We start from the raw sequence: 22,500 nt of genomic DNA on the forward strand, positions 1-22,500 counted from the left end.
CAAGGTGGACCTTGTGATGGTGGCATGTAAGGTTTTTGACAGAAAGGGTAGAGAAAAGGGAGTAAGTAGCCTTTTGGTCAGATGAAACAGAGCAGTTGTACATCAAAGTAGATTTGTGTTTTTTAGACGTTACTTTAATTCCCAAAGGGGATCCTTCCCATTTAGAGCCTTTAGCGACTCTGTTTCATAATGAAATAATCATTATGCTTTTATAACCTGATAAAGGTAAATACAAGACCATCTTTATTCACAAAGGACAAATTATTCTAGTTGTGCAAGTTGAAAGTCTCATGTTCATGATGATGTCATTGTCATAGTGTACGCTGACTGTGTCTATCCTCAAACCTCTGGTACATGTAGTTCCAGGCGAGTCAGTATTTCTCACCAAATTCCTTCATAACCTTGAATCCCTGCAGATCCATGAGAAGCAGGAGCGCCGGAGGCTGGAGAAGGCAGAGAGGGACCGGGCCGAGGCCAAGCTGGAGGCCGAAATAAAAAACTACAACCCATGGGGCCGGGGAGGGTGCGGCGCACCCCTCAGAGACACCCAAGGGGACCTCATAAGTACGTTGTAGCATGGTTCACTTACCTTCATTGTTGGCTCACCTTTCAGGATTGCATAAGTGGATCTGTGTTAAATTGATGAGAGATACAGGCTCATCCCCATATATGTATACTTGCTCATCTGATCTGTGAAGCCCTCTGTGACATTGTTTGTAAGAAGGGCTATACAAATAACATGATTTGATATAGTCACTTTGTAGAGGGCCACATTTTAAACAGTTTTGAAGTCAGGGGTAAAAATGTTTGCTGGTCTGCTGATTTTTACTTTGGAATCTTGTATTTGAAACACTTCTTATGATTTGCCTGTCTAGCTGACCTGAAGCAGATGCACAGGCAGAATGAGGAAGCTTGGCTAAACCCCGAGACCTCTCAGAGAAAAGCCAATGTCACCAGGCCCAACCGGAGAGAGGACAGACTGCCTCCTATCAACGCAGTCTCAGGTAGACAGTCACTGCACCAGCTGGCACATTGCAGATAACACATACATTAATGTGCGTGGAATACACATGGTTTTAATATATTTCATCTTTGCAGGTTCTGATCATGTCCAGACCAGCGACACTTCCAGGAGTTTGTTGGCTAACCAGCAGACAGGGGCGCACTGGGGGCACCACCTGGCCGAGGGCAGGGGTCCCTGGGCTGAGGAGGGTGGCCCCCCCTATAGAGAGAGCAGGACCACCAGACTGGGAAGGGTGGAGCCTGATGAGCGGAGGGCGCCAACATACCAGGAGGAACTGGAACAGCAGGTGACCTCCTCCCCCCCCCCCCCCCACCTCTATCAGTTGGAAATCAGTACCAAAATACACCAAATGCAATAAGTTCTGCTCATAGATAATTTTTCGGGATTGAAAGAACAAACTCACCATAATGTGGACTGAACTGTAGAACATGGAATGTTCTTCATCAACTTTGAGATGTTGTGGTTAAAATTGAGATGTGGAGACTGAAATTTCAAGGTGGACCTTGTGATGGTGGCATGTAACGTTTTTGACAGAAAGGGTAGAGAAAAGGGAGTAAGTAGCCTTTTGGTCAGATGAAACAGAGCAGTTGTACATCAAAGTAGATTTGTGTTTTTTAGACGTTACTTTAATTCCCAAAGGGGATCCTTCCCATTTAGAGCCTTTAGCGACTCTGTTTCATAATGAAATAATCATTATGCTTTTATAACCTGATAAAGGTAAATACAAGACCATCTTTATTCACAAAGGACAAATTATTCTAGTTGTGCAAGTTGAAAGTCTCATGTTCATGATGATGTCATTGTCATAGTGTACGCTGACTGTGTCTATCCTCAAACCTCTGGTACATGTAGTTCCAGGCGAGTCAGTATTCCTCACCAAATTCCTTCATAACCTTGAATCCCTGCAGATCCATGAGAAGCAGGAGCGCCGGAGGCTGGAGAAGGCAGAGAGGGACCGGGCCGAGGCCAAGCTGGAGGCCGAAATAAAAAACTACAACCCATGGGGCCGGGGAGGGTGCGGCGCACCCCTCAGAGACACCCAAGGGGACCTCATTAGTACGTTGTAGCATGGTTCACTTACATTCCATGTTGGCTCACCCTACAGGAATGCATAAGTTGATTGGAGTTCAATCGATGGCAGATATTTCTGTGTATAGTGTCTGACTGTTCTTTGCCTATCTAGCTGACCTGAAGCAGATGCACAGGCAGAATGAGGAAGCTTGGCTGAACCCCGAGACCTCTCTGAAAAAAGCCACCAGGCCCATCCCGAGAGAGGACAGACTGCCTCCCATCAACGCAGTCTCAGGTAGACAGTCACTGCACTAGCTGGCACATTGCAGATAACACATACATTAATGTGCGTGGAATACACATGGTTGTAATATATTTCATCTTTGCAGGTTCTGATCATGTCCAGACCAGTGACATTTCCAGGAGTTTTTTGGCTAACCAGCAGACAGGGGCGCACTGGGGGCACCACCTGGCCGAGGGCAGGGGTCCCTGGGCTGAGGAGGGTGGACCTCCCTATAGAGAGAGCAGGACCACCAGACTGGGAAGGGTGGAGCCTGACGAGCGGAGGGCGCCAACATACCAGGAGGAACTGGAACAGCAGGTGACCTCTTCCCCCCCCCCCCCCCAGCTCTATCAGTTGGAAATCAGTACCAAAATACACCAAATGCAATTAGTTCTGCTCATAGATAATGTTTCGGGATTGAAAGAACAAACTCACCATAATGTGGACTGAACTGTAGAACATGGAATGTTCTTCATCAACTTTGATGTGTTGTGGTTCAAATTGAGATATGGAGACTGAAATTTCAAGGCGGACCTTGTGATGGTGGCATGTAAGGTTTTTAACAGAAAGGGTAGAGAAAAGGGAGTAGGTAGCCTTTTGGTCAGATGAAACAGAGCAGTTGTACATCACAGTAGATTTGTGTTTTTTATACGTTACTTTAATTAACAAAGGGGATCCTTCCCATTTAGAGCCTTTAGCGACTCTGTTTCATAATGAAATAATCATTATGCTTTTATAACCTGATAAAGGTAAATACAAGACCATCTTTATTCACAAAGGACTAATTATTTGAGTTGTGCAAGTTGAAAGTCTCATGTTCATGATGATGTCATAGTGTACGCTGACTGTGTCTATCCTCAAACCTCTGGTACATGTAGTTCCAGGCGAGTCAGTATTCCTCACCAAATTATTTTTTAACCTTGAATCCCTGCAGATCCAGGAGAAGCAGGAGCGCCGGAGGCTGGAGAAGGCAGAGAGGGACCGGGCTGAGGCCAAGCTGGAGGCCGAAATAAGAAACTATGACCCATGGGGCCGGGGAGGGTGCGGCGCACCCCTCAGAGACACCCAAGGGGACCTCATTAGTACGTTGTAGCATGGTTCACTTACATTCCATGTTGGCTCACCCTACAGGATTGCATAGGTTGACTGGACTTCAGTTGATGGCAGATATTTCTGTGTATAGTGTCTGACTGTACTTTGCCTGTCTAGCTGACCTGAAGCAGATGCACAAGCAGAATGAGGAAGCTTGGCTGAACCCCGAGACCTCTCTGAAAAAAGCCACCAGGCCCATCCCGAGAGAGGACAGACTGCCTCCCATCAACACAGTCTCTGGTAGACAGTCACTGCACCAGCTGGCACACTGCAGACATCACATCATTTCACGCAAATGTAATACACACGTACACAAAATGCATATGACTGTTCTACTTTACCTCTGCAGGTTTTGCCCCTGTCCAGACCTCAATGTATGCCAGAGGAAATGTGTTTCCTAACCAGCCAACGCTTCATCAACTCACTGAACTGGATAAGTATAAGCTTGCCCTAAAACAACAGGTACTGTGTGGTATGGTTTGGGATGTGTTCTGTTTAGATTTCAAGACCCTGGCCTCTGATGGCTATAGGGTCTTTTAGCTTCAACAAGCCATTGATTTGCAGGATGTTGTGTACTGTACACAAACACACGCACACGCACACGCACACACACACACAGGTACATGATTTTGTATAACAAACCGTTTACCTTTTGGGCCCTGTCCAGATTGAGGAGAAGCACCTTAAGGAGGCAGAGGAGAAGGAGAAGCTACGTCTGGAGGAGGCGAAGGAGGAGAGGAGGCTGGCAGAGCAGAGGGCTCAAATAAAGAGGGAGTTTGACGAGGAGAAGGACATCCGAAAACTCAAGGAGATGGAGGTCAGCTGGGCACTGATGGGCTAAGAGGGATTTGGCAGAAATGACTGTATATGCGTTTGCAATATACAGTATACAAGTTATCTTATGTGGACCACACACTCTTGAATAACAATGCTGAACAATCTTGATAGTAGAATTAGATTTTTATGGTGTGGACAATAAACACTTGACGTAAGGGTCGATTTTAAGCGAGTGTAACATGTTCTTGTAACTCAGCTGTTATTGGCTCAATAAAGTTTGGTGTTCTTCTTGCAACAGAAAAGGGGCAAAAACAAGGAGCTGGTCCGTCTTGCAGCGGAGAAGAGGAAAGAGGTGGAGGAGAAGAACAAAGAGGTGGAGGAGAAGGAGATTGCTGCTGGGAGGATGCGCTATGAGAAAGAGAGACAGGCGCGCATTCAAGAGGTGAGAGGACCACAAAACTTCATTAGAAAGATTTGAACAAACAGAAATATCAGTATGATCCCCATCTTACTGTCTATCTGCAGATGCAAAGGGAGTTCTCGCCCCCCATCCCCACCCTCCAGAAGAGACACAGGGCACCTCAGTCCACCCCCAGTCCCCCCAGCATGGACAGGAAATGCCCCACCACCCCCATGCCTGTAGGTTACCGCTTGTATAAACCATAAACGTAGTATGGAGAGCATGGTCTGAAAACAGGTAGAAACTGATGTCTCTCTTCCGCCCACACACCTTTTAGACGGGTTCTCTTTCAGGGCTCCAATCCCAGACACCTTCTGTCCCAGCTGTTAGGAAGGAGCTGAGAGCTGCAGGTAACACACACACACAAACACAAAATGTTCCATATAACTAGAACCAACACATTGTACATTAGTTGTAACTGGTATGTGTGTGTATGTGTGTCAGACGGCCTACCAGAGTACAAGAAGGAAGTCCTCTGTAAATTGTCTGCAATCCGTAAAAAGCTGCTCAGAGAGCAGAAACGGGCGGAGGGCCAGATGATGCGCTCAGAGTGAGAGGAGCTGGACTCACTTGACAGGTAACACCCTCCACTACTGGGGCACTACTGCAAAGTTTAGGGGAGAGTAGAACAGAGTTTGGTCATGAAGTATGAGATGCTAAGTTTCTCTATGTGACTTAGGATGGAGGCTTCAAGGAAGTTTATCAGACTGCCAGATGACTACATCCTGTCAAAGAGGGTGGACCCAAAGAACTCTCTCTCTCTCTGTCTCTCTGTCTCTCTGTCTCTCTGTCTATCTCTCTCTCTCTCTCTCTCTCTGTCTCTCTCTGTCTCCCTGACTCTCTGTCTCTCTCTCTCTCTCTCTCTCTCTCTCTCTCTCTCTCTCTCTCTCTCTCTCTCTCTCTCTGTCTCTCTGTCTCTCTCTTTCTCTCTCTCTCTCTGTCTCTCTGTCTCTCTCTCTCTCTGTCTCTCTCTCTCTCTCTCTCTCTGTCTCTCTGTCTCTCTCTCTCTCTCTCTCTCTCTCTCTCTCTCTCTCTCTCTCTCTCTCTGTCTCTCTCTCTCTCTCGTTGGCTCTCTGAGAATAGAATGTCTTCTAGACTGCAACCTTCTTCACCCTAAGAATCCATTAGATCATAAAAAGTTCTGGAAAAAAGTGGAGAATAAATGGCAACTTATCACTTCTGGAAATTAATTGCTTGTTGAGTGAATTAAAACTAGCTTGAATAGCATCATCATTAGAACTGCATCATTTGACGTCTGTATTAGGCTATTCACATTTGAATGTCCATTTTACTTGAATTGCTGTTGTACATTTTGTTGAAAACGTAGTGGACTGACTAAAAAAAGGTCCACTGTGGATACTTATTAGTTGGTGTAACTGAACCAATTGTCTTTGTCACACAAACTCATTACATAAGACTCAAGATTGACTGGACACAACTTTCTACACGAACTTTCACAAATTCTACCATTATTTCCCTTCCAGCAAATTCTTTCTTTTGGTTAAACCATTAATGACAGATTTTGCCCTTGTAATATTAATACGGCATAACAACAGAACTCGTTCCACTGGTAGTATTTTTGGATGACACACACAGCTCAAAGCATTTAGGGAATACACTGAGGTAAATACAGGATTTTGTTTCAGACCGTTCTTGACAAAGAATGGTAAGCTGTAGGCCTAATGAGATCAAAATCTTCATAATAACCATTTAAATACATTAAAGCTTCAGGAGTGTTACTGATCAAATCAAGATACTTAGTAGGCCTATTGATGACTTTCCGATGTAACTTGTAAAATGAATGAATGAATTGTGTCGGCGGGATGCAAATGTTTACTCAACATACGAACAAAAGTAAATGACCATGCGCTATTCACACACTGTTATTTGGTAGCCTAACGATATCATTTCAACATTATCCCTTAGCCGACATATTAGACATTGTGATGATATTATTCTGTTGATTCACTAGGCCTAGAGTGCATGTATTTATTTGTGATACTGACACTGCAGTCGGCCAATCATCAAAAGGATTGTTTGGGAAGGAAAATCACTGATTCATTTTGCATACACCAGAGAACGATCCGCGTCCTTCGGGGTGCACGTACCCCCACTTTTACCATAGGGAACTTCCCTGCAAAGAAGCATCAGGCGTGACATCATAATCAGAAGTTGACATAGCAACGGACACATCTTGGCATACCAAAGCATTATGATGTCACGCCTGACGCTTTTGAGGCAGCCGATATTAGCTGAGACTGACACAGACAGAAACTCAGTACAGAGAGAAGGTCTTAATGCGTACCACTAATATTAGTGTCATTGCACAGTTAAGAACAAGCACTGTCAGAAATATGGGAGTTACATCATTTGTGAGAACTTTTGGTGTGCTTTAGTTGAAAGAGAAGCCTTAAGTAGGCTACCTGTGTGCCTTACCAGTTGCCAAATACTAGTAGGTAAACAGCGTCTTGTGTTCATAGAAGTGTTCACAATTTTCCATCTGCAAAATTGAGAAAACTGAACTTGAGAACTTTCCCAAGCAACAGAGGGCCAAAGTTTCAGAAAATGAAGCTTCACCCAAACTTTAAACAAGATGGTCCTTACATGGAAACAAGGGTGAGTTTCTCTTTATTCAGTAGAGTACAGAGAGCTGACCGGCTTTTATTTTATAAATGGTGTGAGAGGAATACTGATCTGTGAATTGCACCTCATTTGTGGTGAGTAAATGTAATTTGAAATGGATCACTGCTCATAGCATGAAGCCTTTTCTCTCTTTCCTAGGAGTACGGTGCCTCCCTCAGAAGAGATCCCTCCACTCTGACTGAACGGGGGAGAGGGGTGTACATGGGCCACCACCCGGCCGAGGGCAGGGGTCCCTGGGCTGAGGAGGGTGGACCTCCCTATAGAGAGAGCAGGACCACCAGACTGGGAAGGGTGGAGCCTGTTGAGCGGAGGGCACCAACGTACAAAGAGGAACTAGAACAGCAGGTGACCCCCCCCCTCCCTACTATGATACATGGAATTGTCTTGATCAACTTTGAGTTGAGATTCTGTGTCTTACCTTGGTCTATGTTTGAAACAAGTAGAGCAATGATGGTGGGCACGTAATGTTTTGACGTGAATGGCACAGAGAATGGAGGAGTGAATGTTTTGGTCAGATCAATTATAAAAGTTGTAGATTTATATATCGATTTTTAACATCATTTGTAAGTTAGTATGATTCATCCCATTTAGACCGTCTCACCCAGTGAAAGTCAGTCTCGTGTTCATGATTATATCACAATCTAGGCTGGGTCTATCCTCAAATCTCTGGTACATGTGGTTCCAGGGGAGTCAGTATTCCTCACCATATTCCTTCAAAATCTTGAATCCCTCCAGATCCAGGAGAAGCAGGAGCGCCTGAGGCTGGAAAAGAAAGAAAGAGACTGGGCTGAGGCCAAGATGGAGGCTGAAATGAAAAACTACAACCCATGGGGCCGGGGAGGGTGCGGCGCACCCCTCAGAAACACCCGAGGGGACCTCATAAGTACGTCGTAGCATGGTTCACTTACCTTCATTGTTGGCTCATCTTTCAGGATTGCATAAGTGGATCTGTGTTAAATTGATGAGAGATACAGGCTCATCCCCATATATGTATACTTGCTCATCTGATCTGTGAAGCCCTCTGTGACATTGTTTGTAAGAAGGGCTATACAAATAACATGATTTGATATAGTCACTTTGTAGAGGGCCACATTTTAAACAGTTTTGAAGTCAGGGGTAAAAATGTTTGCTGGTCTGCTGATTTTTACTTTGGAATCTTGTATTTGAAACACTTCTTATGATTTGCCTGTCTAGCTGACCTGAAGCAGATGCACAGGCAGAATGAGGAAGCTTGGCTAAACCCCGAGACCTCTCAGAGAAAAGCCAATGTCACCAGGCCCAACCGGAGAGAGGACAGACTGCCTCCTATCAACGCAGTCTCAGGTAGACAGTCACTGCACCAGCTGGCACATTGCAGATAACACATACATTAATGTGCGTGGAATACACATGGTTTTAATATATTTCATCTTTGCAGGTTCTGATCATGTCCAGACCAGCGACACTTCCAGGAGTTTGTTGGCTAACCAGCAGACAGGGGCGCACTGGGGGCACCACCTGGCCGAGGGCAGGGGTCCCTGGGCTGAGGAGGGTGGACCTCCCTATAGAGAGAGCAGGACCACCAGACTGGGAAGGGTGGAGCCTGATGAGCGGAGGGCGCCAACATACCAGGAGGAACTGGAACAGCAGGTGACCTCCTCCCCCCCCCCCCAGCTCTATCAGTTGGAAATCAGTACCAAAATACACCAAATGCAATTAGTTCTGCTCATAGATAATGTTTCGGGATTGAAAGAACAAACTCACCATAATGTGGACTGAACTGTAGAACATGGAATGTTCTTCATCAACTTTGATGTGTTGTGGTTCAAATTGAGATATGGAGACTGAAATTTCAAGGCGGACCTTGTGAGGGTGGCATGTAAGGTTTTTAACAGAAAGGGTAGAGAAAAGGGAGTAGGTAGCCTTTTGGTCAGATGAAACAGAGCAGTTGTACATCACAGTAGATTTGTGTTTTTTATACGTTACTTTAATTAACAAAGGGGATCCTTCCCATTTAGAGCCTTTAGCGACTCTGTTTCATAATGAAATAATCATTATGCTTTTATAACCTGATAAAGGTAAATACAAGACCATCTTTATTCACAAAGGACTAATTATTTGAGTTGTGCAAGTTGAAAGTCTCATGTTCATGATGATGTCATAGTGTACGCTGACTGTGTCTATCCTCAAACCTCTGGTACATGTAGTTCCAGGCGAGTCAGTATTCCTCACCAAATTATTTTTTAACCTTGAATCCCTGCAGATCCAGGAGAAGCAGGAGCGCCGGAGGCTGGAGAAGGCAGAGAGGGACCGGGCTGAGGCCAAGCTGGAGGCCGAAATAAGACACTATGACCCATGGGGCCGGGGAGGGTGCGGCGCACCCCTCAGAGACACCCAAGGGGACCTCATTAGTACGTTGTAGCATGGTTCACTTACATTCCATGTTGGCTCACCCTACAGGATTGCATAGGTTGACTGGACTTCAGTTGATGGCAGATATTTCTGTGTATAGTGTCTGACTGTACTTTGCCTGTCTAGCTGACCTGAAGCAGATGCACAAGCAGAATGAGGAAGCTTGGCTGAACCCCGAGACCTCTCTGAAAAAAGCCACCAGGCCCATCCCGAGAGAGGACAGACTGCCTCCCATCAACACAGTCTCTGGTAGACAGTCACTGCACCAGCTGGCACACTGCAGACATCACATCATTTCACGCAAATGTAATACACACGTACACAAAATGCATATGACTGTTCTACTTTACCTCTGCAGGTTTTGCCCCTGTCCAGACCTCAATGTATGCCAGAGGAAATGTGTTTCCTAACCAGCCAACGCTTCATCAACTCACTGAACTGGATAAGTATAAGCTTGCCCTAAAACAACAGGTACTGTGTGGTATGGTTTGGGATGTGTTCTGTTTAGATTTCAAGACCCTGGCCTCTGATGGCTATAGGGTCTTTTAGCTTCAACAAGCCATTGATTTGCAGGATGTTGTGTACTGTACACAAACACACGCACAAACACACGCACACGCACACACACACACACACACACACAGGTACATGATTTTGTATAACAAACCGTTTACCTTTTGGGCCCTGTCCAGATTGAGGAGAAGCACCTTAAGGAGGCAGAGGAGAAGGAGAAGCTACGTCTGGAGGAGGCGAAGGAGGAGAGGAGGCTGGCAGAGCAGAGGGCTCAAATAAAGAGGGAGTTTGACGAGGAGAAGGACATCCGAAAACTCAAGGAGATGGAGGTCAGCTGGGCACTGATGGGCTAAGAGGGATTTGGCAGAAATGACTGTATATGCGTTTGCAATATACAGTATACAAGTTATCTTATGTGGACCACACACTCTTGAATAACAATGCTGAACAATCTTGATAGTAGAATTCGATTTTTATGGTGTGGACAATAAACACTTGACGTAAGGGTCGATTTTAAGCGAGTGTAACATGTTCTTGTAACTCAGCTGTTATTGGCTCAATAAAGTTTGGTGTTCTTCTTGCAACAGAAAAGGGGCAAAAACAAGGAGCTGGTCCGTCTTGCAGCGGAGAAGAGGAAAGAGGTGGAGGAGAAGAACAAAGAGGTGGAGGAGAAGGAGATTGCTGCTGGGAGGATGCGCTATGAGAAAGAGAGACAGGCGCGCATTCAAGAGGTGAGAGGACCACAAAACTTCATTAGAAAGATTTGAACAAACAGAAATATCAGTATGATCCCCATCTTACTGTCTATCTGCAGATGCAAAGGGAGTTCTCGCCCCCCATCCCCACCCTCCAGAAGAGACACAGGGCACCTCAGTCCACCCCCAGTCCCCCCAGCATGGACAGGAAATGCCCCACCACCCCCATGCCTGTAGGTTACCGCTTGTATAAACCATAAACGTAGTATGGAGAGCATGGTCTGAAAACAGGTAGAAACTGATGTCTCTCTTCCGCCCACACACCTTTTAGACGGGTTCTCTTTCAGGGCTCCAATCCCAGACACCTTCTGTCCCAGCTGTTAGGAAGGAGCTGAGAGCTGCAGGTAACACACACACACAAACACAAAATGTTCCATATAACTAGAACCAACACATTGTACATTAGTTGTAACTGGTATGTGTGTGTATGTGTGTCAGACGGCCTACCAGAGTACAAGAAGGAAGTCCTCTGTAAATTGTCTGCAATCCGTAAAAAGCTGCTCAGAGAGCAGAAACGGGCGGAGGGCCAGATGATGCGCTCAGAGTGAGAGGAGCTGGACTCACTTGACAGGTAACACCCTCCACTACTGGGGCACTACTGCAAAGTTTAGGGGAGAGTAGAACAGAGTTTGGTCATGAAGTATGAGATGCTAAGTTTCTCTATGTGACTTAGGATGGAGGCTTCAAGGAAGTTTATCAGACTGCCAGATGACTACATCCTGTCAAAGAGGGTGGACCCAAAGAACTCTCTCTCTCTCTGTCTCTCTGTCTCTCTGTCTCTCTGTCTATCTCTCTCTCTCTCTCTCTCTCTGTCTCTCTCTGTCTCCCTGACTCTCTGTCTCTCTCTCTTTCTCTCTCTCTCTCTCTCTCTCTCTCTCTCTCTCTCTCTCTCTCTCTCTCTCTCTCTCTGTCTCTCTGTCTCTCTCTTTCTCTCTCTCTCTCTGTCTCTCTGTCTCTCTCTCTCTCTGTCTCTCTCTCTCTCTCTCTCTCTGTCTCTCTGTCTCTCTCTTTCTATCTCTCTCTCTCTCTCTCTCTCTCTCTCTCTCTCTCTCTCTCTCTGTCTCTCTCTCTCTCTCTCGTTGGCTCTCTGAGAATAGAATGTCTTCTAGACTGCAACCTTCTTCACCCTAAGAATCCATTAGATCATAAAAAGTTCTGGAAAAAAGTGGAGAATAAATGGCAACTTATCACTTCTGGAAATTAATTGCTTGTTGAGTGAATTAAAACTAGCTTGAATAGCATCATCATTAGAACTGCATCATTTGACGTCTGTATTAGGCTATTCACATTTGAATGTCCATTTTACTTGAATTGCTGTTGTACATTTTGTTGAAAACGTAGTGGACTGACTAAAAAAAGGTCCACTGTGGATACTTATTAGTTGGTGTAACTGAACCAATTGTCTTTGTCACACAAACTCATTACATAAGACTCAAGATTGACTGGACACAACTTTCTACACGAACTTTCACAAATTCTACCATTATTTCCCTTCCAGCAAATTCTTTCTTTTGGTTAAACCATTAATGACAGATTTTGCCCTTGTAATATTAATACGGCATAACAACAGAACTCGTTCCACTGGTAGTATTTTTGGATGACACACACAGCTCAAAGCATTTAGGGAATACACTGAGGTAAATACAGGATTTTGTTTCAGACCGTTCTTGACAAAGAATGGTAAGCTGTAGGCCTAATGAGATCAAAATCTTCATAATAACCATTTAAATACATTAAAGCTTCAGGAGTGTTACTGATCAAATCAAGATACTTAGTAGGCCTATTGATGACTTTCCGATGTAACTTGTAAAATGAATGAATGAATTGTGTCGGCGGGATGCAAATGTTTACTCAACATACGAACAAAAGTAAATGACCATGCGCTATTCACACACTGTTATTTGGTAGCCTAATGATATCATTTCAACATTATCCCTTAGCCGACATATTAGACATTGTGATGATATTATTCTGTTGATTCACTAGGCCTAGAGTGCATGTATTTATTTGTGATACTGACACTGCAGTCGGCCAATCATCAAAAGGATTGTTTGGGAAGGAAAATCACTGATTCATTTTGCATACACCAGAGAACGATCCGCGTCCTTCGGGGTGCACGTACCCCCACTTTTACCATAGGGAACTTCCCTGCAAAGAAGCATCAGGCGTGACATCATAATCAGAAGTTGACATAGCAACGGACACATCTTGGCATACCAAAGCATTATGATGTCACGCCTGACGCTTTTGAGGCAGCCGATATTAGCTGAGACTGACACAGACAGAAACTCAGTACAGAGAGAAGGTCTTAATGCGTACCACTAATATTAGTGTCATTGCACAGTTAAGAACAAGCACTGTCAGAAATATGGGAGTTACATCATTTGTGAGAACTTTTGGTGTGCTTTAGTTGGAAGAGAAGCCTTAAGTAGGCTACCTGTGTGCCTTACCAGTTGCCAAATACTAGTAGGTAAACAGCGTCTTGTGTTCATAGAAGTGTTCACAATTTTCCATCTGCAAAATTGAGAAAACTGAACTTGAGAACTTTCCCAAGCAACAGAGGGCCAAAGTTTCAGAAAATGAAGCTTCACCCAAACTTTAAACAAGATGGTCCTTACATGGAAACAAGGGTGAGTTTCTCTTTATTCAGTAGAGTACAGAGAGCTGACCGGCTTTTATTTTATAAATGGTGTGAGAGGAATACTGATCTGTGAATTGCACCTCATTTGTGGTGAGTAAATGTAATTTGAAATGGATCACTGCTCATAGCATGAAGCCTTTTCTCTCTTTCCTAGGAGTACGGTGCCTCCCTCAGAAGAGATCCCTCCACTTTGACTGAACGGGGGAGAGGGGTGTACATGGGCCACCACCCGGCCGAGGGCAGGGGTCCCTGGGCTGAGGAGGGTGGACCTCCCTATAGAGAGAGCAGGACCACCAGACTGGGAAGGGTGGAGCCTGTTGAGCGGAGGGCACCAACGTACAAAGAGGAACTAGAACAGCAGGTGACCCCCCCCTCCCTACTATGATACATGGAATTGTCTTGATCAACTTTGAGTTGAGATTCTGTGTCTTACCTTGGTCTATGTTTGAAACAAGTAGAGCAATGATGGTGGGCACGTAATGTTTTGACGTGAATGGCACAGAGAATGGAGGAGTGAATGTTTTGGTCAGATCAATTATAAAAGTTGTAGATTTATATATCGATTTTTAACATCATTTGTAAGTTAGTATGATTCATCCCATTTAGACCGTCTCACCCAGTGAAAGTCAGTCTCGTGTTCATGATTATGTCACAATCTAGGCTGGGTCTATCCTCAAATCTCTGGTACATGTGGTTCCAGGGGAGTCAGTATTCCTCACCATATTCCTTCAAAATCTTGAATCCCTCCAGATCCAGGAGAAGCAGGAGCGCCTGAGGCTGGAAAAGAAAGAAAGAGACTGGGCTGAGGCCAAGATGGAGGCTGAAATGAAAAACTACAACCCATGGGGCCGGGGAGGGTGCGGCGCACCCCTCAGAAACACCCGAGGGGACCTCATAAGTACGTCGTAGCATGGTTCACTTACCTTCATTGTTGGCTCACCTTTCAGGATTGCATAAGTGGATCTGTGTTAAATTGATGAGAGATACAGGCTCATCCCCATATATGTATACTTGCTCATCTGATCTGTGAAGCCCTCTGTGACATTGTTTGTAAGAAGGGCTATACAAATAACATGATTTGATATAGTCACTTTGTAGAGGGCCACATTTTAAACAGTTTTGAAGTCAGGGGTAAAAATGTTTGCTGGTCTGCTGATTTTTACTTTGGAATCTTGTATTTGAAACACTTCTTATGATTTGCCTGTCTAGCTGACCTGAAGCAGATGCACAGGCAGAATGAGGAAGCTTGGCTAAACCCCGAGACCTCTCAGAGAAAAGCCAATGTCACCAGGCCCAACCGGAGAGAGGACAGACTGCCTCCTATCAACGCAGTCTCAGGTAGACAGTCACTGCACCAGCTGGCACATTGCAGATAACACATACATTAATGTGCGTGGAATACACATGGTTTTAATATATTTCATCTTTGCAGGTTCTGATCATGTCCAGACCAGCGACACTTCCAGGAGTTTGTTGGCTAACCAGCAGACAGGGGCGCACTGGGGGCACCACCTGGCCGAGGGCAGGGGTCCCTGGGCTGAGGAGGGTGGACCTCCCTATAGAGAGAGCAGGACCACCAGACTGGGAAGGGTGGAGCCTGATGAGCGGAGGGCGCCAACATACCAGGAGGAACTGGAACAGCAGGTGACCTCCTCCCCCCCCCCAGCTCTATCAGTTGGAAATCAGTACCAAAATACACCAAATGCAATTAGTTCTGCTCATAGATAATGTTTCGGGATTGAAAGAACAAACTCACCATAATGTGGACTGAACTGTAGAACATGGAATGTTCTTCATCAACTTTGATGTGTTGTGGTTCAAATTGAGATATGGAGACTGAAATTTCAAGGCGGACCTTGTGAGGGTGGCATGTAAGGTTTTTAACAGAAAGGGTAGAGAAAAGGGAGTAGGTAGCCTTTTGGTCAGATGAAACAGAGCAGTTGTACATCACAGTAGATTTGTGTTTTTTATACGTTACTTTAATTAACAAAGGGGATCCTTCCCATTTAGAGCCTTTAGCGACTCTGTTTCATAATGAAATAATCATTATGCTTTTATAACCTGATAAAGGTAAATACAAGACCATCTTTATTCACAAAGGACTAATTATTTGAGTTGTGCAAGTTGAAAGTCTCATGTTCATGATGATGTCATAGTGTACGCTGACTGTGTCTATCCTCAAACCTCTGGTACATGTAGTTCCAGGCGAGTCAGTATTCCTCACCAAATTATTTTTTAACCTTGAATCCCTGCAGATCCAGGAGAAGCAGGAGCGCCGGAGGCTGGAGAAGGCAGAGAGGGACCGGGCTGAGGCCAAGCTGGAGGCCGAAATAAGACACTATGACCCATGGGGCCGGGGAGGGTGCGGCGCACCCCTCAGAGACACCCAAGGGGACCTCATTAGTACGTTGTAGCATGGTTCACTTACATTCCATGTTGGCTCACCCTACAGGATTGCATAGGTTGACTGGACTTCAGTTGATGGCAGATATTTCTGTGTATAGTGTCTGACTGTACTTTGCCTGTCTAGCTGACCTGAAGCAGATGCACAAGCAGAATGAGGAAGCTTGGCTGAACCCCGAGACCTCTCTGAAAAAAGCCACCAGGCCCATCCCGAGAGAGGACAGACTGCCTCCCATCAACACAGTCTCTGGTAGACAGTCACTGCACCAGCTGGCACACTGCAGACATCACATCATTTCACGCAAATGTAATACACACGTACACAAAATGCATATGACTGTTCTACTTTACCTCTGCAGGTTTTGCCCCTGTCCAGACCTCAATGTATGCCAGAGGAAATGTGTTTCCTAACCAGCCAACGCTTCATCAACTCACTGAACTGGATAAGTATAAGCTTGCCCTAAAACAACAGGTACTGTGTGGTATGGTTTGGGATGTGTTCTGTTTAGATTTCAAGACCCTGGCCTCTGATGGCTATAGGGTCTTTTAGCTTCAACAAGCCATTGATTTGCAGGATGTTGTGTACTGTACACAAACACACGCACAAACACACGCACACGCACACACACACACACACACACACAGGTACATGATTTTGTATAACAAACCGTTTACCTTTTGGGCCCTGTCCAGATTGAGGAGAAGCACCTTAAGGAGGCAGAGGAGAAGGAGAAGCTACGTCTGGAGGAGGCGAAGGAGGAGAGGAGGCTGGCAGAGCAGAGGGCTCAAATAAAGAGGGAGTTTGACGAGGAGAAGGACATCCGAAAACTCAAGGAGATGGAGGTCAGCTGGGCACTGATGGGCTAAGAGGGATTTGGCAGAAATGACTGTATATGCGTTTGCAATATACAGTATACAAGTTATCTTATGTGGACCACACACTCTTGAATAACAATGCTGAACAATCTTGATAGTAGAATTCGATTTTTATGGTGTGGACAATAAACACTTGACGTAAGGGTCGATTTTAAGCGAGTGTAACATGTTCTTGTAACTCAGCTGTTATTGGCTCAATAAAGTTTGGTGTTCTTCTTGCAACAGAAAAGGGGCAAAAACAAGGAGCTGGTCCGTCTTGCAGCGGAGAAGAGGAAAGAGGTGGAGGAGAAGAACAAAGAGGTGGAGGAGAAGGAGATTGCTGCTGGGAGGATGCGCTATGAGAAAGAGAGACAGGCGCGCATTCAAGAGGTGAGAGGACCACAAAACTTCATTAGAAAGATTTGAACAAACAGAAATATCAGTATGATCCCCATCTTACTGTCTATCTGCAGATGCAAAGGGAGTTCTCGCCCCCCATCCCCACCCTCCAGAAGAGACACAGGGCACCTCAGTCCACCCCCAGTCCCCCCAGCATGGACAGGAAATGCCCCACCACCCCCATGCCTGTAGGTTACCGCTTGTATAAACCATAAACGTAGTATGGAGAGCATGGTCTGAAAACAGGTAGAAACTGATGTCTCTCTTCCGCCCACACACCTTTTAGACGGGTTCTCTTTCAGGGCTCCAATCCCAGACACCTTCTGTCCCAGCTGTTAGGAAGGAGCTGAGAGCTGCAGGTAACACACACACACAAACACAAAATGTTCCATATAACTAGAACCAACACATTGTACATTAGTTGTAACTGGTATGTGTGTGTATGTGTGTCAGACGGCCTACCAGAGTACAAGAAGGAAGTCCTCTGTAAATTGTCTGCAATCCGTAAAAAGCTGCTCAGAGAGCAGAAACGGGCGGAGGGCCAGATGATGCGCTCAGAGTGAGAGGAGCTGGACTCACTTGACAGGTAACACCCTCCACTACTGGGGCACTACTGCAAAGTTTAGGGGAGAGTAGAACAGAGTTTGGTCATGAAGTATGAGATGCTAAGTTTCTCTATGTGACTTAGGATGGAGGCTTCAAGGAAGTTTATCAGACTGCCAGATGACTACATCCTGTCAAAGAGGGTGGACCCAAAGAACTCTCTCTCTCTCTGTCTCTCTGTCTCTCTGTCTCTCTGTCTATCTCTCTCTCTCTCTCTCTGTCTCTCTCTGTCTCCCTGACTCTCTGTCTCTCTCTCTCTCTCTCTCTCTCTCTCTCTCTCTCTCTCTCTCTCTCTCTCTCTCTCTGTCTCTCTCTTTCTCTCTCTCTCTCTCTGTCTCTCTGTCTCTCTCTCTCTCTGTCTCTCTCTCTCTCTCTCTCTCTCTCTGTCTCTCTGTCTCTCTCTTTCTCTCTCTCTCTCTCTCTCTCTCTCTCTCTCTCTCTCTCTCTCTCTCTCTCTCTCTCTCTCTCTCTGTCTCTCTCTCTCTCTCTCTCTCGTTGGCTCTCTGAGAATAGAATGTCTTCTAGACTGCAACCTTCTTCACCCTAAGAATCCATTAGATCATAAAAAGTTCTGGAAAAAAGTGGAGAATAAATGGCAACTTATCACTTCTGGAAATTAATTGCTTGTTGAGTGAATTAAAACTAGCTTGAATAGCATCATCATTAGAACTGCATCATTTGACGTCTGTATTAGGCTATTCACATTTGAATGTCCATTTTACTTGAATTGCTGTTGTACATTTTGTTGAAAACGTAGTGGACTGACTAAAAAAAGGTCCACTGTGGATACTTATTAGTTGGTGTAACTGAACCAATTGTCTTTGTCACACAAACTCATTACATAAGACTCAAGATTGACTGGACACAACTTTCTACACGAACTTTCACAAATTCTACCATTATTTCCCTTCCAGCAAATTCTTTCTTTTGGTTAAACCATTAATGACAGATTTTGCCCTTGTAATATTAATACGGCATAACAACAGAACTCGTTCCACTGGTAGTATTTTTGGATGACACACACAGCTCAAAGCATTTAGGGAATACACTGAGGTAAATACAGGATTTTGTTTCAGACCGTTCTTGACAAAGAATGGTAAGCTGTAGGCCTAATGAGATCAAAATCTTCATAATAACCATTTAAATACATTAAAGCTTCAGGAGTGTTACTGATCAAATCAAGATACTTAGTAGGCCTATTGATGACTTTCCGATGTAACTTGTAAAATGAATGAATGAATTGTGTCGGCGGGATGCAAATGTTTACTCAACATACGAACAAAAGTAAATGACCATGCGCTATTCACACACTGTTATTTGGTAGCCTAACGATATCATTTCAACATTATCCCTTAGCCGACATATTAGACATTGTGATGATATTATTCTGTTGATTCACTAGGCCTAGAGTGCATGTATTTATTTGTGATACTGACACTGCAGTCGGCCAATCATCAAAAGGATTGTTTGGGAAGGAAAATCACTGATTCATTTTGCATACACCAGAGAACGATCCGCGTCCTTCGGGGTGCACGTACCCCCACTTTTACCATAGGGAACTTCCCTGCAAAGAAGCATCAGGCGTGACATCATAATCAGAAGTTGACATAGCAACGGACACATCTTGGCATACCAAAGCATTATGATGTCACGCCTGACGCTTTTGAGGCAGCCGATATTAGCTGAGACTGACACAGACAGAAACTCAGTACAGAGAGAAGGTCTTAATGCGTACCACTAATATTAGTGTCATTGCACAGTTAAGAACAAGCACTGTCAGAAATATGGGAGTTACATCATTTGTGAGAACTTTTGGTGTGCTTTAGTTGGAAGAGAAGCCTTAAGTAGGCTACCTGTGTGCCTTACCAGTTGCCAAATACTAGTAGGTAAACAGCGTCTTGTGTTCATAGAAGTGTTCACAATTTTCCATCTGCAAAATTGAGAAAACTGAACTTGAGAACTTTCCCAAGCAACAGAGGGCCAAAGTTTCAGAAAATGAAGCTTCACCCAAACTTTAAACAAGATGGTCCTTACATGGAAACAAGGGTGAGTTTCTCTTTATTCAGTAGAGTACAGAGAGCTGACCGGCTTTTATTTTATAAATGGTGTGAGAGGAATACTGATCTGTGAATTGCACCTCATTTGTGGTGAGTAAATGTAATTTGAAATGGATCACTGCTCATAGCATGAAGCCTTTTCTCTCTTTCCTAGGAGTACGGTGCCTCCCTCAGAAGAGATCCCTCCACTCTGACTGAACGGGGGAGAGGGGTGTACATGGGCCACCACCCGGCCGAGGGCAGGGGTCCCTGGGCTGAGGAGGGTGGACCTCCCTATAGAGAGAGCAGGACCACCAGACTGGGAAGGGTGGAGCCTGTTGAGCGGAGGGCACCAACGTACAAAGAGGAACTAGAACAGCAGGTGACCCCCCCCTCCCTACTATGATACATGGAATTGTCTTGATCAACTTTGAGTTGAGATTCTGTGTCTTACCTTGGTCTATGTTTGAAACAAGTAGAGCAATGATGGTGGGCACGTAATGTTTTGACGTGAATGGCACAGAGAATGGAGGAGTGAATGTTTTGGTCAGATCAATTTTAAAAGTTGTAGATTTATATATCGATTTTTAACATCATTTGTAAGTTAGTATGATTCATCCCATTTAGACCGTCTCACCCAGTGAAAGTCAGTCTCGTGTTCATGATTATGTCACAATCTAGGCTGGGTCTATCCTCAAATCTCTGGTACATGTGGTTCCAGGGGAGTCAGTATTCCTCACCATATTCCTTCAAAATCTTGAATCCCTCCAGATCCAGGAGAAGCAGGAGCGCCTGAGGCTGGAAAAGAAAGAAAGAGACTGGGCTGAGGCCAAGATGGAGGCTGAAATGAAAAACTACAACCCATGGGGCCGGGGAGGGTGCGGCGCACCCCTCAGAAACACCCGAGGGGACCTCATAAGTACGTCGTAGCATGGTTCACTTACCTTCATTGTTGGCTCATCTTTCAGGATTGCATAAGTGGATCTGTGTTAAATTGATGAGAGATACAGGCTCATCCCCATATATGTATACTTGCTCATCTGATCTGTGAAGCCCTCTGTGACATTGTTTGTAAGAAGGGCTATACAAATAACATGATTTGATATAGTCACTTTGTAGAGGGCCACATTTTAAACAGTTTTGAAGTCAGGGGTAAAAATGTTTGCTGGTCTGCTGATTTTTACTTTGGAATCTTGTATTTGAAACACTTCTTATGATTTGCCTGTCTAGCTGACCTGAAGCAGATGCACAGGCAGAATGAGGAAGCTTGGCTAAACCCCGAGACCTCTCAGAGAAAAGCCAATGTCACCAGGCCCAACCGGAGAGAGGACAGACTGCCTCCTATCAACGCAGTCTCAGGTAGACAGTCACTGCACCAGCTGGCACATTGCAGATAACACATACATTAATGTGCGTGGAATACACATGGTTTTAATATATTTCATCTTTGCAGGTTCTGATCATGTCCAGACCAGCGACACTTCCAGGAGTTTGTTGGCTAACCAGCAGACAGGGGCGCACTGGGGGCACCACCTGGCCGAGGGCAGGGGTCCCTGGGCTGAGGAGGGTGGACCCCCCTATAGAGAGAGCAGGACCACCAGACTGGGAAGGGTGGAGCCTGATGAGCGGAGGGCGCCAACATACCAGGAGGAACTGGAACAGCAGGTGACCTCCTCCCCCCACCTCTATCAGTTGGAAATCAGTACCAAAATACACCAAATGCAATAAGTTCTGCTCATAGATAATTTTTCGGGATTGAAAGAACAAACTCACCATAATGTGGACTGAACTGTAGAACATGGAATGTTCTTCATCAACTTTGAGATGTTGTGGTTAAAATTGAGATGTGGAGACTGAAATTTCAAGGTGGACCTTGTGATGGTGGCATGTAAGGTTTTTGACAGAAAGGGTAGAGAAAAGGGAGTAAGTAGCCTTTTGGTCAGATGAAACAGAGCAGTTGTACATCAAAGTAGATTTGTGTTTTTTATACGTTACTTTAATTCCCAAAGGGGATCCTTCCCATTTAGAGCCTTTAGCGACTCTGTTTCATAATGAAATAATCATTATGCTTTTATAACCTGATAAAGGTAAATACAAGACCATCTTTATTCACAAAGGACAAATTATTCTAGTTGTGCAAGTTGAAAGTCTCATGTTCATGATGATGTCATTGTCATAGTGTACGCTGACTGTGTCTATCCTCAAACCTCTGGTACATGTAGTTCCAGGCGAGTCAGTATTCCTCACCAAATTCCTTCATAACCTTGAATCCCTGCAGATCCATGAGAAGCAGGAGCGCCGGAGGCTGGAGAAGGCAGAGAGGGACCGGGCCGAGGCCAAGCTGGAGGCCGAAATAAAAAACTACAACCCATGGGGCCGGGGAGGGTGCGGCGCACCCCTCAGAGACACCCAAGGGGACCTCATAAGTACGTTGTAGCATGGTTCACTTACCTTCATTGTTGGCTCACCTTTCAGGATTGCATAAGTGGATCTGTGTTAAATTGATGAGAGATACAGGCTCATCCCCATATATGTATACTTGCTCATCTGATCTGTGAAGCCCTCTGTGACATTGTTTGTAAGAAGGGCTATACAAATAACATGATTTGATATA

General features: G+C 45.0%; 1 long non-coding RNA gene across 1 annotated transcript; it reads left to right on the forward strand.

The window, feature by feature from the left end:
- Window positions 1-3,762: 3,762 nt before the first annotated feature.
- LOC146298787 (uncharacterized) lies at window positions 3,763-4,791 on the forward strand. Its single transcript, XR_014731017.1, has 3 exons — window positions 3,763-4,227; window positions 4,486-4,629; window positions 4,713-4,791. It is a non-coding gene; the product is annotated as an uncharacterized LOC146298787 (long non-coding RNA).
- Window positions 4,792-22,500: the final 17,709 nt, after the last annotated feature.

The sequence above is a fragment of the Hypomesus nipponensis genome, chromosome 3 (genome assembly GCF_054491055.1).
Source record: "Hypomesus nipponensis isolate SF chromosome 3, ASM5449105v1, whole genome shotgun sequence".
Classification (NCBI taxonomy): Eukaryota; Metazoa; Chordata; class Actinopteri; order Osmeriformes; family Osmeridae; genus Hypomesus; species Hypomesus nipponensis.